Raw genomic sequence first — 14,669 nt, forward strand, 5'->3', positions numbered from 1 at the left:
GCCACATTCCCCCAACAATCAGTGAGATGTTTCCCATAATTTCAACTGTGCTGATTCCTATTGCTTGGTTCCACACAATCTTTATTTACTCTCACAGCACACAGCCATGTAGTTTCTCATTACAATCCACAGATTCATCAATGAAGCAGAGGATTAAAAGCAGAACAAAGCAAATTAAAAACTTATCAGCAATGGAAAATCTCTGTTTAAAATCTTTTTCGTTGCACGCTTTTTGTTTATTTTTATTTCAGCCCCTGAATAGCATCTTTTCTTAAGCCAGCAGTTGGGACATATTTCATGCAAACATTTTAACTGTCAGAGAGATAGTTTTGATCGTGATTTATAAGGGTTTCAAAGATAATTGAAGAATGGGAGGTTAATCTGACCTTTGCCCTAAGGACTTATGTCTCGGGTTATTATGCAGTGTTGGGCGCAGTTACAATCCTTCCCACCACTCAGCCTGTCCATCCGGGTCCTCCGCAGATTTCTTGGTCCCGCAACATGGGATCAGTGCTTTCAGAATATTGAAAGTTAATCCCTGTTCTCTCTGTCCCTCAGAGATAATTCAATAGCTAGGATTTATAGCCTAGCTATAATTAATCACCACATAATTATCTCTGTCAACAGCATGCTGGCAGAAAGCAGTTAGTCAGCCATGACGCCTCTCCCGGAAGTCCTAATTTAAAAATTTAAAATTAAAGGTAATGTATCTGTATAAACCAGAGTATTTGCTGAGCATTGTTTTTCGAGATGACTGTTGTTTCTTACAAGCTTGTGTTTGTAATTAAAATATACAAGCTAAAACCTGACAAACGTAATCCAAATCAAAATAGAACTGTAAAAACGTGTTAGAAACAAGGAAAAGTGTATGTTGTATTATTCCACTATATAACCCTCCAGTGGCTCTGGAAGTCTGTATGAGTTTGTTCTTCTAGAGAGAGAACCCATACTGTGAGTTGGTCAGCTTAGGGCAGTAGAACATAAATTTATCTGAATTCTTTTCCAGTATGGATCAACAATGACAGATACATACATTCAGACAGACAGAATATGCAGTTATAATATACCACAGACTCTTTCATTTTACTCTACCTCACATCAAATGCAAGCCCAACAATAACCTTCCTTATTACTAGTCCCACAAGTGCTGGCTCTTTCTGCCCCTGCAGGAGCATACTCCATTACCCTTGTGGGAGTTAAGTCAAACTGTTGGAGAGTTACAGCACCTGCTGTGGCTGTAGAGACAGATAAGGGAGAGGCCTCTCTTACTGCAGGTGGGGCAGAGGAAGGAATCAGGACCGCCATGATTGCAACAACCATCAAGCAATCTCTCTGCTGAGTCCTGCGGGGAAAGCCTTTGCCCATGTAGTTCTCAACAGATTACAGTCACACACTGACAGGGTCTATCCAGGGTCACAGTGGAGTTTTAGAGCTCAGAGCTCAACAGTTGACATGACATGATTTTCTCATTGCACCAGCTGCAGAACAAATGCTGAGAGCAGAGACACCCCTTGTCTGTTGCCTTCATAGACCTAATGAAGGCCTTTGACCTCATCAGCCGAAAAGGACTCTTCACACTGCTCAACAAGACAGGGTGCCCACCTAAGTGCCACAAGATGACTGTGCCCTTCCACAAGAACATGCACATGGTTCACCCTATAGAGAGCGGTGTGAAGCAGGGCTGTGTTCTCACCCCAACTGCACATTTTTCGGCTTGGTGTTCTCCTATGCCTTCAGCTCAACTGAAGACGGTGTTTCCTTCCACTCAAGGAGTGATGGGGGTCTGTTTAACCTGGCACATCACCATGCCAAGACAAAATTATGGCAAGTTCATAGCTGAGAGATTTCAAATCACAGCCAGAACAGGCACAGCGGGTGGGGGAGTTCTATGCCAATCTTCTTTCTTCAAGGTGGGGAGAGCTCTGGGCACTGGAATCTCAAGCACACAGGAGTGGTATGTGCATCACAGGACTTATTATAAATTGTGACATATTATAAATTGGAACTCATGCTTGCTTGGCTTGCATTGGCAGGGAGGATTAACTTGTAATAAAATGTGTTTTTTCTTTCTTTCTTATCTAATACGTAAATTGTTGTTGTTGTTGTATTTCTATACCACCCTATACCCGAAGGTCTCAGGGTGGTTCACATTAAAAATCACTTACATAAAAGCAAAACAAAAACCAGATCCCCCCCCCCCGCCCCGAAAAGAGCCAGCATTTTAAAAAGGGTATAGGAAGTCAGGTCAGGCAAAGGCCTGGTTGAAGAGGAATGTTTTTGCCTGGCACCTAAAGGTGTATAATGAAGGCGCCAGGCGAACGTCCCTGGGGAGAGCATTCCACAGATGGGGAGCCACTGCAGAGAAGGCCCTGTTCTCATGTTGCCATCCTCTGGACCTCTCAAGGAGGAGGCACACGAAGAAGGGTCTCAGAAGATGATCTCAGGGTCCGGGTAGGTTCATATGGGAATGGCGGTCCTTAAGCTATTGCAGTCCCGAGCTGTTAAAGGCTTTATAGATCAAAACCAGCACTTTGAATTGGGCCTGGAAACTAATTGGTAGCCAGTGCAGTTGGACCAGGATCATTGAAAGATGCTCAAACCGTCTTGTTCCAGTGAGCAACCTGGCCGCTGAGTTCTGCCTTGCCTTCTCTACCAGGTATCAAGCAATGCTAAAGTCTCATTTAGATGACAGTCCAGAAAGGTCAGCCTAACCTATGATACCAGGAAATAAATACAGTGGTACCTCGGATTACATATGCTTCTAGTTACATACGCTTCAGGTTACAGACTCCGTTAACCCAGAAATATTACCTCGGGTTAAGAACTTTGCTTCAGGATGAGAACAGAAGGCCCCATTAGCTAAAGTGGTGCTTCAGGTTAAGAACAGTTTCAGGTTAAGAACGGACCTCTGGAACGAATTAAGTACTTATCCCGAGGTACCACTGTAAACAGATAGTAATAGTTTAAATCTTGCAAAGCTCATTTGCCATTAGTCTAGCATATGTAACTCTTACACCTTATCACCTTTGGAGGTGGCAGTGATGTCTGTGTGTTCACCCGCAAATCCTAGCCAAAGGCAAGCTCATGATTCTATATCAATATGGCGCAGAGGATTAGGTGACAAAATTACTTCGAAAGACTAGCAGCCAATGCACCTTTGTAAAACTTCCCCACATTATTTTAGCTATTGCCCTTTAAAGCTTCACTGATGTACAGTTAAAAAAAAAGATTTTCACAATCAAGTTGCTAAGCACAGGATAGATTGATATTTCATGATATCTCTATTTGGCTTCTGGTATGAAGGTGTTGCTGCTTCCAAGATTGCATGAATTTTCTTCATTTGTACGCTCATGAGACATTAATACACAGAAACAGATAATAGTATCATCCTCCAGATACATTTTTAAAAATGGATTACTGATTAGCAAAGGATTTTTAACCTATCTACATATTATTTTAATTTTACTTTTCTGACCCTTCTTTGTAGCAACAGAATATATATTTTGTTTGTGTATTCCCCCTACCACATTATTCTAAGGAGCTCAGGGCTGTATATGTCGTTCTTTGCTCCCTGCTCCGTTTTATCCTCACAACTATCTTGGTGGTACATTAGACTGAGAAATAAAGACCAGCCCAAACATACTCAATAAACTCGTGACTGAATAGGAAATTAATCCCACGTTTCCTCCCATAGAAGAGGTATCCCACTGTATCTCTGCATGATGATACAGGCTTCATGACCTTTCCAATCAGTCATCATGGGGGTTGATAACTCTGCGTCTTCTCTCTGCATTTTTGTTTGAGTGGATCCTTCAGTCACTCCTCATATGGAGACATGGCCAAATTGCCCAATTTCAGAGGAAGCTGTCTGTTCTTCCCCACGTGAACCACTGCTCTGGACTTTCCTTCATGCAACCAGGAAGAATGATTGGATCTATGATTTATACATAAAAACCAAGGAGAGTGGAAGGCTTTCACGAGAGTGTCATTCTAATTATTTCACGCATCAAATGTAAATATTTTAGCTTCAAGACAGAAGTTTCCCTGCAATACATCTGAGAAACACTGCTATAGCATCAGGACAATGTATATATTTATAATTATATATTCACATGTTTAAAATGGGTCCAAATTAAAGCATTCAGCTCCAGCAAGTTGCCTGCATACTGCTGCTGCACATTATCTGCCTGGCTGGGCAATTGGTGCTGGACGTCACCTGTTTGGGAAGGACAGGGACCTGAATCCATGGCACACTCACTCCCTTTCTCCCAGCACAGTCCACCTTGCTATTTTCTCTCTCCCTTATGTTACCTCACCTACACTTAATACTGACTTAAGCTCCTACCCTTTCGTAACTTCACACATATCACCCTAAGTAATCTTGGATTTTCAACACACATAAATCTTTATCTTGCACTACCAGCTAGTCCCAAATGAGTCATTCTAGGACCTCAGGCTTAGCACAGAATTGTCTTTTAAAGACGTCCTCCCAGATGAGTAAACAGACTTCTTCATCAAGTTGAACAGAGATGCTGAATTTCAAAGACCTATCTCTTTTTTATAAAAAAAAATACCTTGAAACATTGGCCTGTTTTGCAAAATAGGTTGTTTTCGATGTTGCTATTTTTAAAATTGATGGAGGTGCACTGGAGGCAAAATTGAGTGCATCTTTCACTCATGCAGCAAAGTGTAAGCTCATCTTCTCTGTGATGGTGAGTGGAAGCAATGAACCTGTGATGGACTAACTCTCCTTAGACAGGAAAGTGTATTAATGAATATGAGACCAAAAGAAAAGTGTCTAAATTCGGGCTGCAGTTAAAGAAGCCTGATTGACCTAAAAGAATGAATTTCATTCACTTTATCAATACAATACATATACATATACATATACACATACATATATATTCATATTCTGGGATCCCCACCCTATTCCAGTCCTCTTGTAAGAGAAAATCAGGTGCTGGAATAGATTGTTAGGGAGTAGACATCTCCTAATATATTGGTACAATTGCTATTGTCCCAGTTTCAAATCAGGGGTGGACAAACACCAATCCCCTCAGTCCAAGCTTTTATGGAGAATGGTTGTCTGTTCTTGCCAAACTCATTCACAAATGCTTCACTGCTTTCCTTCCATTATTCCCAGCCTTCCTTGCAATGGCCTTATAATATATATACACCCCCCCCACACACACACATTTGAGGGCTTCTTATTGGACTTTCATTAGGCGTGGAAGCCCTACAACCAAATCTTTTCAGAGCAACTGCCTCTAAGAATTGTGGGTTGCTGGTGTCTACAGGTCCTTAAGAGTCTATGGCAAACCACCTTCCCTGGGATTTTATGCTAAGAAATTCTTTTGGTAAGACTGAAGCCTAATTTACACAGTATCTGGTTGCTAGGCTGGCCCAACAGGCTCTGTTCACCCTCCGTGCCTCAGTACAACATGGCTGCCATTCTAACCTAGGTCCAGGGCCCAAATCAATTCAGTACCTTGCACAGCATTTAATTATGGCTTAAATCCCAATTACATTGAAACGGACCTGATCAGACCTGGGACCATTGGGGGTTGCTAAATTTGGGTTGACCCAAATCAGCCCAATTTGTTCTGGGATCTAGTGTACCACCCTATTATTTTAAACTGAGTGCTTCCCGCCACCCATATCCTCCCACACTTTGAAGCCAAAATCTGGGACTGCATCGTCCTGAATGCCAAATTCCCATTTTTATTCACAAGAGCCATTTTGGTTGCTGAGCCGTGCCCCCAACCCGGTGGTCTTTTTGGGCACAGCACCTAAAAATTCACACTTTGGGACACCACATGAGATCACAGCCCTGGAAAAAAAATTGGGGAGGGGAGGGAATTGCGCTATGAAATTGCTTGAGATCACGGCAACCAAAATGGCTGCTGTTCACTCGTAATACAACAACAACAGAATGTCTTGTCCCCCCCCCCCCGGATATTAAAAGGGAATAACATAGCTAAAAAAGTCAGTAGTGCTGAAGGAAAATACTTCAGAATCTGTTTGTAACTGTCTTTTACATTTTTTCTGCACCTTCTCATATATGAATTTGTCCGTTGTCTCATTGCAAAGATTCCAAATTACCTAATGATTATATAATAAAAATTACAGAGCAATTAAAAAACATAAAAATCAATCAAAATGCTTTAAAGCTTGGAGCTAAAAACACAACTGCTACCATCGACAGTGAATGAAAGCTCTTTAAAAACAGGAAAGAAGACCCAAACAGAAGACCCAAATTTCATGCCATGATAGAGCTCATTTAAGGACACTTGAGGACATGGGTGGCGCTGTGGGTTAAACCACAGAGCATAGGGCTTGCCGATCAGAAGGTCGGTGGTTTGAATCTGGGTGAGCTCCTGTTGCTTGGTCCCTGCTCCTGCCCACCTAGCAGTTTGAAAGCACCTCAAGTGCAAGTAGGTAAATAGGTACCACTCCGGCGGGAAGGTAAACGGCATTTCCGTGGGCTGCTCTGGTTCACCAGAAGTGGCTTAGTCATGCTGGCCACATGACCCGGAAGGTGTACACCGGCTCCCTCGGCCAGTTAGGCGAGATGAGCGCCGCAACCCCAGTCAGTCACAACTGGACCTAATGGTCAGGGGTCCCTTTACCTTTAAGGATACTTGAGAATGCATTATTTGATGGCTCTGACAGAAACAAGCCAAGTCTTCCTGGCAAATGTGCAAAACACACTCTTAGGGTGTGCTCACATTGCCACTTACTTTGCATCCAAAGTTGCCCACTGCTAGTTTTTGAATCTGCATTCACACAAGGTTAGCTACAATTCCATGTCAGTCATGTAGGGTCATACTGCTGATGCTTCCCTCCCCCACCCCAAACCAGTTTCAATCCAACTAAAAAACTAGATGTGGAGTAAATGGCAATGCGAATATACCTTAATAGCCATTGTGGATGCACAGATGAGCACTCTTGCACAAATCACAGCTTAATAAACAGGACTTTGGGGGTTGAGGCATTGCAGAGGAAAGAAACCCACAATGTCATGTGTGTCAGGTGAAGACATCTCTACACCCCTATCTGATATGAACAACACTGTGAACATGCAGCTTAAATTTAGCGGGGAATGAAGAAGAAGAAGAAGAGTTTGGACTTGGTATCCCGCCTTTCACTCCCCTTAGAGGTAAAGGTAAAGGGATCCTTGACAGTTAAGTCCAGTCGCAAATGACTCTGGGGTTGGGGTGCTCATCTTGCTTTACAGGCTGAGGGAGCCCACATTTGTCCACTCCACAGACAATTTTTCCGGGTCATGTGGCCAGCATGACTAAGACACTTCTGGTGCAATGGAACACCGACACCAGAGCAGCACACGGAAATGCCATTTACCTTCCCGCCAGAGTGGTACCTATTAGTCTACTTGCACTTTTGCCGTGCTTTCAAACTGTTAGGTTGGCAGGAACAGGGACCGAACAATGGGAGCTCACCCTGTCGCAGGGATTCGAACCGCTGACCTTTTTTTGATCGGCAAGCCCTAGGCTCAGTGGTTTAGACCACAGCGCCACCCGCATCCCTTTTCATTCCCCTTAAGGAATCTCAAAGCGGCTAACATTCTTTTTTCCCTTCCTCCCCCACAACAAACACTCTGTGAGGTGAGTGAGGCTGAGAGACTTCAGAGAAGTGTGACTAGCCTTGCTGTGCTTAAAGCCACTACCATGAACATCCCTTCAATCATCTACTGGCTTTTGCACATTCCAAATGTTCTGAGGTAATTTTTGGCTTAAAGTATAAAAATGCATCACTCACATCCTTGAGGCTCAATTGCTTGATTGCCCAAGAGGCTGCAGCTTCTTCAGGTTCAGGTTTGTTCACCTAGCAACAGGCTCACTAAATGGTGGGGAGGGATATTTGGATATAATATTGGTGGTGCCATTTTGTGCAATGGTCTGCTGTCAGAGATCTGGAAGGTACCAACTGTGTTATCATTTTGCTAATTACAAAAGATTTGTTTGCCCAGACCTTCCTGGGCTCCTGGTATTTTAATATCCCTTTTACTGTTATCATATTGCGAAAAGTGGAATAAAAATGAATCAAATTACACACACACACGTGTTCTAGAAGTGGACTGAGCCAGTGTGGTGTAGTGGTTAAGAGCGGTAGTCACGTAATCTGGGAAACCGGGTTCGCGTCTCCGCTCCTCCACATGCAGCTGCTGGGTGACCTTGGGGCAGTCACACTTCTTTGAGGTCTCTCAGCCCCACTCACCTCACAGAGTGTTTGTTGTGGGGGAGGAAGGGAAAGGAGAATGTTAGCCGCTTTGAGACTCCTGAAGGGGAGTGAAAGGCGGGATATCAAATCCAAACTCTTCTTCTTCTTCTTCTTCTGTAGCAGTGCGGGCACATAACTGGCAGACCTCAGGTATTAATGGGACTTACAAGTCAGTGTACATGGCATAACAGTGCTGTAAGCCATGCTTAGGCATGTTTACGTGAGTCTGCTCCAAGGAAAGAGTATGTATCAGAGTCCCACTGAACTCAGAAAACTTATTTTGGATTAAGCATGCATAGCATCAGCCTCTTAATTATGTTTATTGTTTGTCTTACTTTATTGCTGCTTATTAAATCATTGATTAAATTATTACTTCCCAAACTTCTAATACCTGAGGCACATTTGTTTTCTGATTAAAATTGAAGGGATGTTACCTTCTTACAGGAAAAGGGGGGGGGCATAGTCTTGGAGCACTGGAAGTAGAAATGGATGAATCAGTCTATTTCATTTCCCCTAGTTTCTCATTTTCCAGCCTTAAAAGAAGTTCTCCACATATCTGTAGCAATTTAAGTGTGAAGAAAACTCATAAAATTTCATCAGCATTTCAGTGTGAATTTATTCTAATAAGCCTTCTTTTTTTGCAGTTTTGGCCAATGTACACATCTTTAAAACAATTTTCACTAATATGATGCATTTTGTATGTTAGTTTCACAAATATATTCATTTTATGCACACTTTCCCCAAATATATGAATTTCTGTGCATATTATTGGTTGGAGAAGTTAATCAGAAAATTCAGAAAAGCACAAATTTTGAAAACATAATTGATTTCTCTCCCACCCCTAATTGGACACCCCCCCACACACACAGGATACCAGGATGCAAAACTTCATTAGCATTTTAGTATCAAATAAATAATATTGCACAATCACATATTGGGATCAGTCCAATACACAGGAAGCTGGCCTAAAGCACACGGGTGTAAACTGAGCTGGTGTCAAGTTTCACCAGATTCAATCTCCATTCAGCAGTGGAGCTCCTGCTGGCTGAGCCAGCAGAGGAAAAACAAGCCTTTAAAAGAGGTTTCGGGGTACAGCACCCTTTTTGCCCGTTTAACTTACTCCAGGTTGCCAGTTCACATGGATCCATCCCAAATACTTCCACTGGTCCCGTCCCCACCATACCCCCCAAACACCCCCTTTTCAGGCTTTAGGATAGCTTGTGATCTGCTGGGCTCTGCTCAGCTAGCTGGATCCCAGCTGGGATGGGAAGATACACCTTTGTATCTCTGGCTAAGCCAGGGATGAGGGAGTTAAACTGGTGTAGCTGGAACCTAAGCCTGCTTATTGCAGCAGATCTTGCTGTAGGATTGGCCCTGTACACATGCAACCCTGAAAGTCACTCAACACATTCAGAAAATTAGCTGAAGTCTACATGTCCCAGCAATAATTGAGCCTGCTATGATTCTTTTGTCTTTGGGGATTTCACACTTGATTCCCCCCCCCCCCCGGCCACTGATGGGGCAAGAAAAGGTCAATTTGGGATTTATTTTCAAGCATAATATTTGATTGTTTCAATTGAAATTGGTTCCAGCACTTGATAGTTCAATCTCTTGCTTGCTAATCCCTTCAAGCAGTAGTTATTTAAAGTGGAGGAGAAGGAAGGATATGTGGAATTCTTGGATTAGCTACCTTCTCACAATCTAGCGGTTGTGCTTTTGGAGCTCACACGCAGCAGAAGACTGCTTCCTCAGTTGCTTCCATCATTTATCAAATCCCAATTTAATATCAGAAACAAGATACTTCCTACCCCACTCATTTATCTGAAATGACTATTTACTTTCTCTCAGGATTACAACCAGGTAATAGAAAATCTTACAATTCATATTGCTATGAATTGCAAGGGGCCTACAACTGTGGTTCAGTAAACAGGTGTATAATTATCAATATATTGTGCATAACTCTGTTGTGCATTCATTTGAATATTATGGGTAAGGGAATTTTGCCTGGTCTCATCATAATATACTTTTAAATTCTTATTTTTAGCACGTATTATGCAGACCTGCATTTTAAGCATGCTATTTTCATAATCACTTGCATTACATCTCTAACCTCTGTAACTGCCCAAGGGCACATGATATATATTCAGTAAAGAAAAATCAATTTGGCCTCAGTGACTCTCTTGTAGGCCATATAAACTATTCACTCATACAGAATCAGCCGTGTCCTTAAAAAGAGATGAATAATGACACAGGCAATGAGCAGCCAAAGGAAAATGTGATATTACTGAAAGAGTCTGCTCCTCACCCTGCTATTCCCTACCTCCACCCCCTCTGTGAGCATGAAAATGTGACCCCATAGAGTGCCGTTGGGGGAAAGGGTGGGATGTGTGTGTGTGTGTGTGTGTGTGTGTGTGTGTGTGTAATGAAACAATTAGATCATTACTTCCTTGCTCATGAATTGTTGGTGGCAATCATGGCTATAGACGTCTATGGGGCTCTTTAGGCAATTCTCAGCCCTGCACACAGTACCTGTGAATGTGCCTGATCTCCAAGGGGCATTTGGCTGTCCATTGTTCAAGTGCTGAAAAGTCCCAGGTTCAGTCTCTGCCATTTCTAGGCTGTGAAAGCCTCTCAAGCAGCAGAGCGGGGAAAGAAGACCTTGCCTGAGGCTCTGGAAGAACCAGAGCAGGTGAGGCCATTGTGCCCCCACTCAGCTAAAGTCAGAGCTGTAGTCTGTTTGCATTGATCCGAGAGGCACTCTTTAGTAGCAGCATCGTGGCCTCCATTGGTTGAATTAAGTTATGTGACAAGAGTGAATTGCCCACTTTGCATTAAAGCTGTATATGTCATGCACAAAATCTGATTTACCTCTGAGTTGCTGCATATTATTCCCCATCTCTGTTACCATATGGAACCATTTAAAAGCGTGAAACATCTTACTTAAGACTCACATAGCTGTGGGGGGGGGGTGTTGTTTCTTGGTTTATTTGTTTTTTAATTCTATTGGCATCATCGGAGGGGTTTGTGCACAATATAATGTGCTGAGTGTTCACTCTTCTTTCAATCTGTTGTCCCATTTATCTCCAAAATGTAAAGACTTATGGATGACACTTGCTTTTGTTATAGCAGAGGTCCAACTTGGCTGCATTAACAATTTATTTCACCCACATACATTTCCCATGCTCACAACTACACAACCAAAGATATCAAACTCTGTTTTGAAGGCATACATTTAGGCAGATTTTTATCCAAAAAGAAAATAAAAAAGTAGTGAGCACCAAGCGTTCTTTTAAAAATGACACAGTTAGTGTAGCATGGATGCTGACTTGCTGGTGGGGGGGTGGGGGGAGACTGCTGAAAGGCTTTCTCCACTAAACAAGGAAAGCATTCTTTGACCTCTCAGAAGTCTATCACTGACATTCCCTTTTGCCAAAAGAATGCATCCATGCCACTTGCAGTAAATGTCACAGATGTTCTTCTTTACTTTTTTTTCTCCTACTGAAGTATGTGCATTACTAGGAATGACTGGATAACTGACAATCAATAAAGGTCCATTCAAACTTCGTGTTTGAGTAACACAATATAAACTGTAGCATTGAACTTGCTGTTCATTAGAGCTGCAATTTGTTTTCAGAACTGCTTTAAGACTTTCTGGGAGATGATTTATAATGAATTAAAAAAGGTATTTTCTTTAGGTTTCTTTAGGGGGCCAAGACCAATATTAAAGGAACAAAGAAAACAAGGGGGGTTTAATCTCCCCCTCCCTCCACCATCGGGAGGAAGAAGAAGCCGGAAATTACGCTTCGGGAACTTGGGAGCCTTACACAATCCGCACGTGGTTTGGAACAACCTTATGGACTGATAGAAGAAGAGAAGAAAACACACGGGGGATAACAAATAAACTTTTACCTTTTGCCCTTTGGAATATTTGTCTGAAGACTCTCGGACTTCCCTGCTGCCTCCTGTGTATTGGAGGACGAGGGGAGAGGAGGGATAGAAGTGACGGACGTGCTGGGAGTGAAGATACAGCGTGTGGATTAGGGACTGCCACCGTGTGGGGAGCTAAAAAAATTACATTCTAAAAGCAAAGAAGGCGGGAAAGTGCTCCCCCTGGTGGCTGGTTGAAACACCGTGTGGACTGACCTTGTGTGATATATATATAAGATCTAAATTTTTGTATAATATATATTTAAGATGTCCGGGAAAAATGGGAAAAAGGGAATAGGGACCCCAGCAGAGAGATGCCCATCCAGGCAAGAAAATGGAAAAGAAAACAAGGAATATGAGAGCTTACTGGGGGAAATAAGAAAAGAGTTTAAGCAGAATGAGCAATATATAGAGAGAAAATTATTGGAGGTCCAGGAAGCGTTAGACAAAAAATTGGAAATGGTGGTGGGAGAGTTGACAGGGAAGGTAAAAGATTTGGAAATAAGAACTAAGGTAGTAGAGGATTCAAACAAACGCAATCAGAAAGATCTAAAGGAAGTAAAAAGACAGACAGAACAAATTAGAGGAGAAATTATAGAAATGAATAGGGCACAGGAGGAGATGTTGGATTATCTATCCACTCTGGAGATGCGTCAAAAAGAGCGAAATTTGAAATTCAGGGGTCTCCCGGAGACACCAAATGAGAATATAAGAGATAAAATAATAAGAGAACTGGCTGGGTGGATGGAACTAAGAGAAGAAGATATTGGCCCAATGATAATGAATGTATTTAGAATAAAGGTTAGATCAACGAAGGCAAGGGTAAAAAAGCTTCCTGGAGACGTCCTAGTCATGTTTAACTCATTGGACATAAGAAATGAAATACTGAGACTGAATTACAACAAAAATCTATGCATAGATGGAGTGAAAATCTTGATTTTTAGGGAGATCCCTGCCAGGTTTTTGAAACGAAGGGGAATTTATAAAGAAATGGTGAGTCTACTGAAAAGGAATGGAATCCAGCATAGATGGGAATTCCCAGAAGGAATCTCCTTTTACTTTAAAGATAAAAGATTCAAACTAACTAGCCCCCAAGAGTTAGAAAAATTCTTCAGAAGATACGATAAAGAGTTAGGGAGGACAGGGAAAATAAAACCAAGACAGGATCAGAAAGAGGAAGGAAAGGAAAAGGAGAAAGAAGAACAACGTCAGGAAGAAGAGGAGGAACAAGAAGAGAGAGAGGAATCAGAAGAAGAAGACAACAACAAAGAACAGTAAATTTAGCGCAACTGAGTGGGTACTCATAGATAAAAGAAATAATGAACCTGAAAGTATTTTCCTGGAATGTTAATGGGATGAACAATTTAAACAAGAGACGAAAAGTTAACCATGTTTTGATTAAACGAAACCTAGATATCATATGCTTGCAAGAAACGCATGTAGCAAAAAAGCATAAAAGAATTTTAAGTAATAAAAAACTGGGCCAAGAGTTTATCGCGTCAGATTCAAACAAAAAGAGAGGCGTGGTAATATATGTAAAAGAGAAGCATGACCCAAAATTAATTTTTAAGGACGATGAGGGAAGAATATTGATTGTACAAATTGGGTTCCAAGGGGAAAAATGGCTGATTGTGGGGATCTATGCCCCAAATGATAAGAAAGCGGAATTCTACACAAAGTTGAATGAAATAATGTTAGAGTACTTAGATAAGAAATTGATATTACTGGGAGACTTTAATGGAGTAGTGGTACCGGACTTAGATAGATTAACAAAGAGGCAAAATACATATGAAGGCAAACTCCCGAAGGCCTTCTTTGATATGGCCAATACATTGGGAATAATTGACATCTGGAGATTAAGGAACCCAACAGTAAGACAATTTTCATTTCACTCTGAAGCAAATCAAAGCTTCAGCAGAATAGACCAGATCTGGGTCTCTAAGATTCTAACACCAAGAGTAACTAGAATTGAAATCCTCCCAAGAACCCTGTCAGATCATAATCCGCTATATATGGAATTAAAAGGAAAGGACCCTTCTACACATAGATGGAGAATGAATGAGAGCTTATTTAATGACCCGAGAGTAGTGGAAACTGCAAAAGAGACAATAACAGACTATTTTAAATGGAATCTAAACAAAGAAACACCAATTGAAACAGTCTGGGACGCGAGCAAAGCGGTGATGAGGGGTTTCCTGATTCAAAAAAATAGCTTCCAGAAAAGAGGGAGAGAGAAGAAGAAAGAGGAGATCCTGTCCCAGCTCACCGAGAACGAAAAACAGCTAATAACAAAACCCAAAGATGAAATAATAAAGCGAAATATAAAAATGCTGCAGTCTCAGTTCTCCATGGTGGTGGGACAGGAGATCGAATGGAAAATAAAAACTATGAGACAAAAAAATTTTGAGTCGGCCAATAAAGTCGGGAGATTCTTGGCTTGGCAAATAAAAGCAAGACAAAAACAGAACACAATTTGTAAAATAAAAGACGGGGATAAAATG

At 41.8% G+C, this 14,669-nt stretch overlaps 1 long non-coding RNA gene across 3 annotated transcripts in view; it reads left to right on the forward strand.

Annotated features, from left to right (window-relative positions):
• LOC309531743 overlaps positions 1-14,669 on the forward strand; it is a 54,741-nt gene that overhangs the window by 13,592 nt on the left and 26,480 nt on the right. Inside the window, exon 3 of one of the 3 annotated variants that reach the window (XR_014219415.1) lies at positions 3,695-3,975. The exons of the other annotated variants lie outside the window; for them this stretch is intronic. This is a non-coding gene — a long non-coding RNA (uncharacterized lncRNA). Of the gene's footprint in view, positions 1-3,694; positions 3,976-14,669 lie in introns of those variants that run through there. 3 annotated transcript variants of the gene reach the window in all.

Source organism: Podarcis vaucheri (genome assembly GCF_965113315.1).
Source record: "Podarcis vaucheri genome assembly, chromosome: 4".
NCBI lineage: Eukaryota > Metazoa > Chordata > Lepidosauria > Squamata > Lacertidae > Podarcis > Podarcis vaucheri.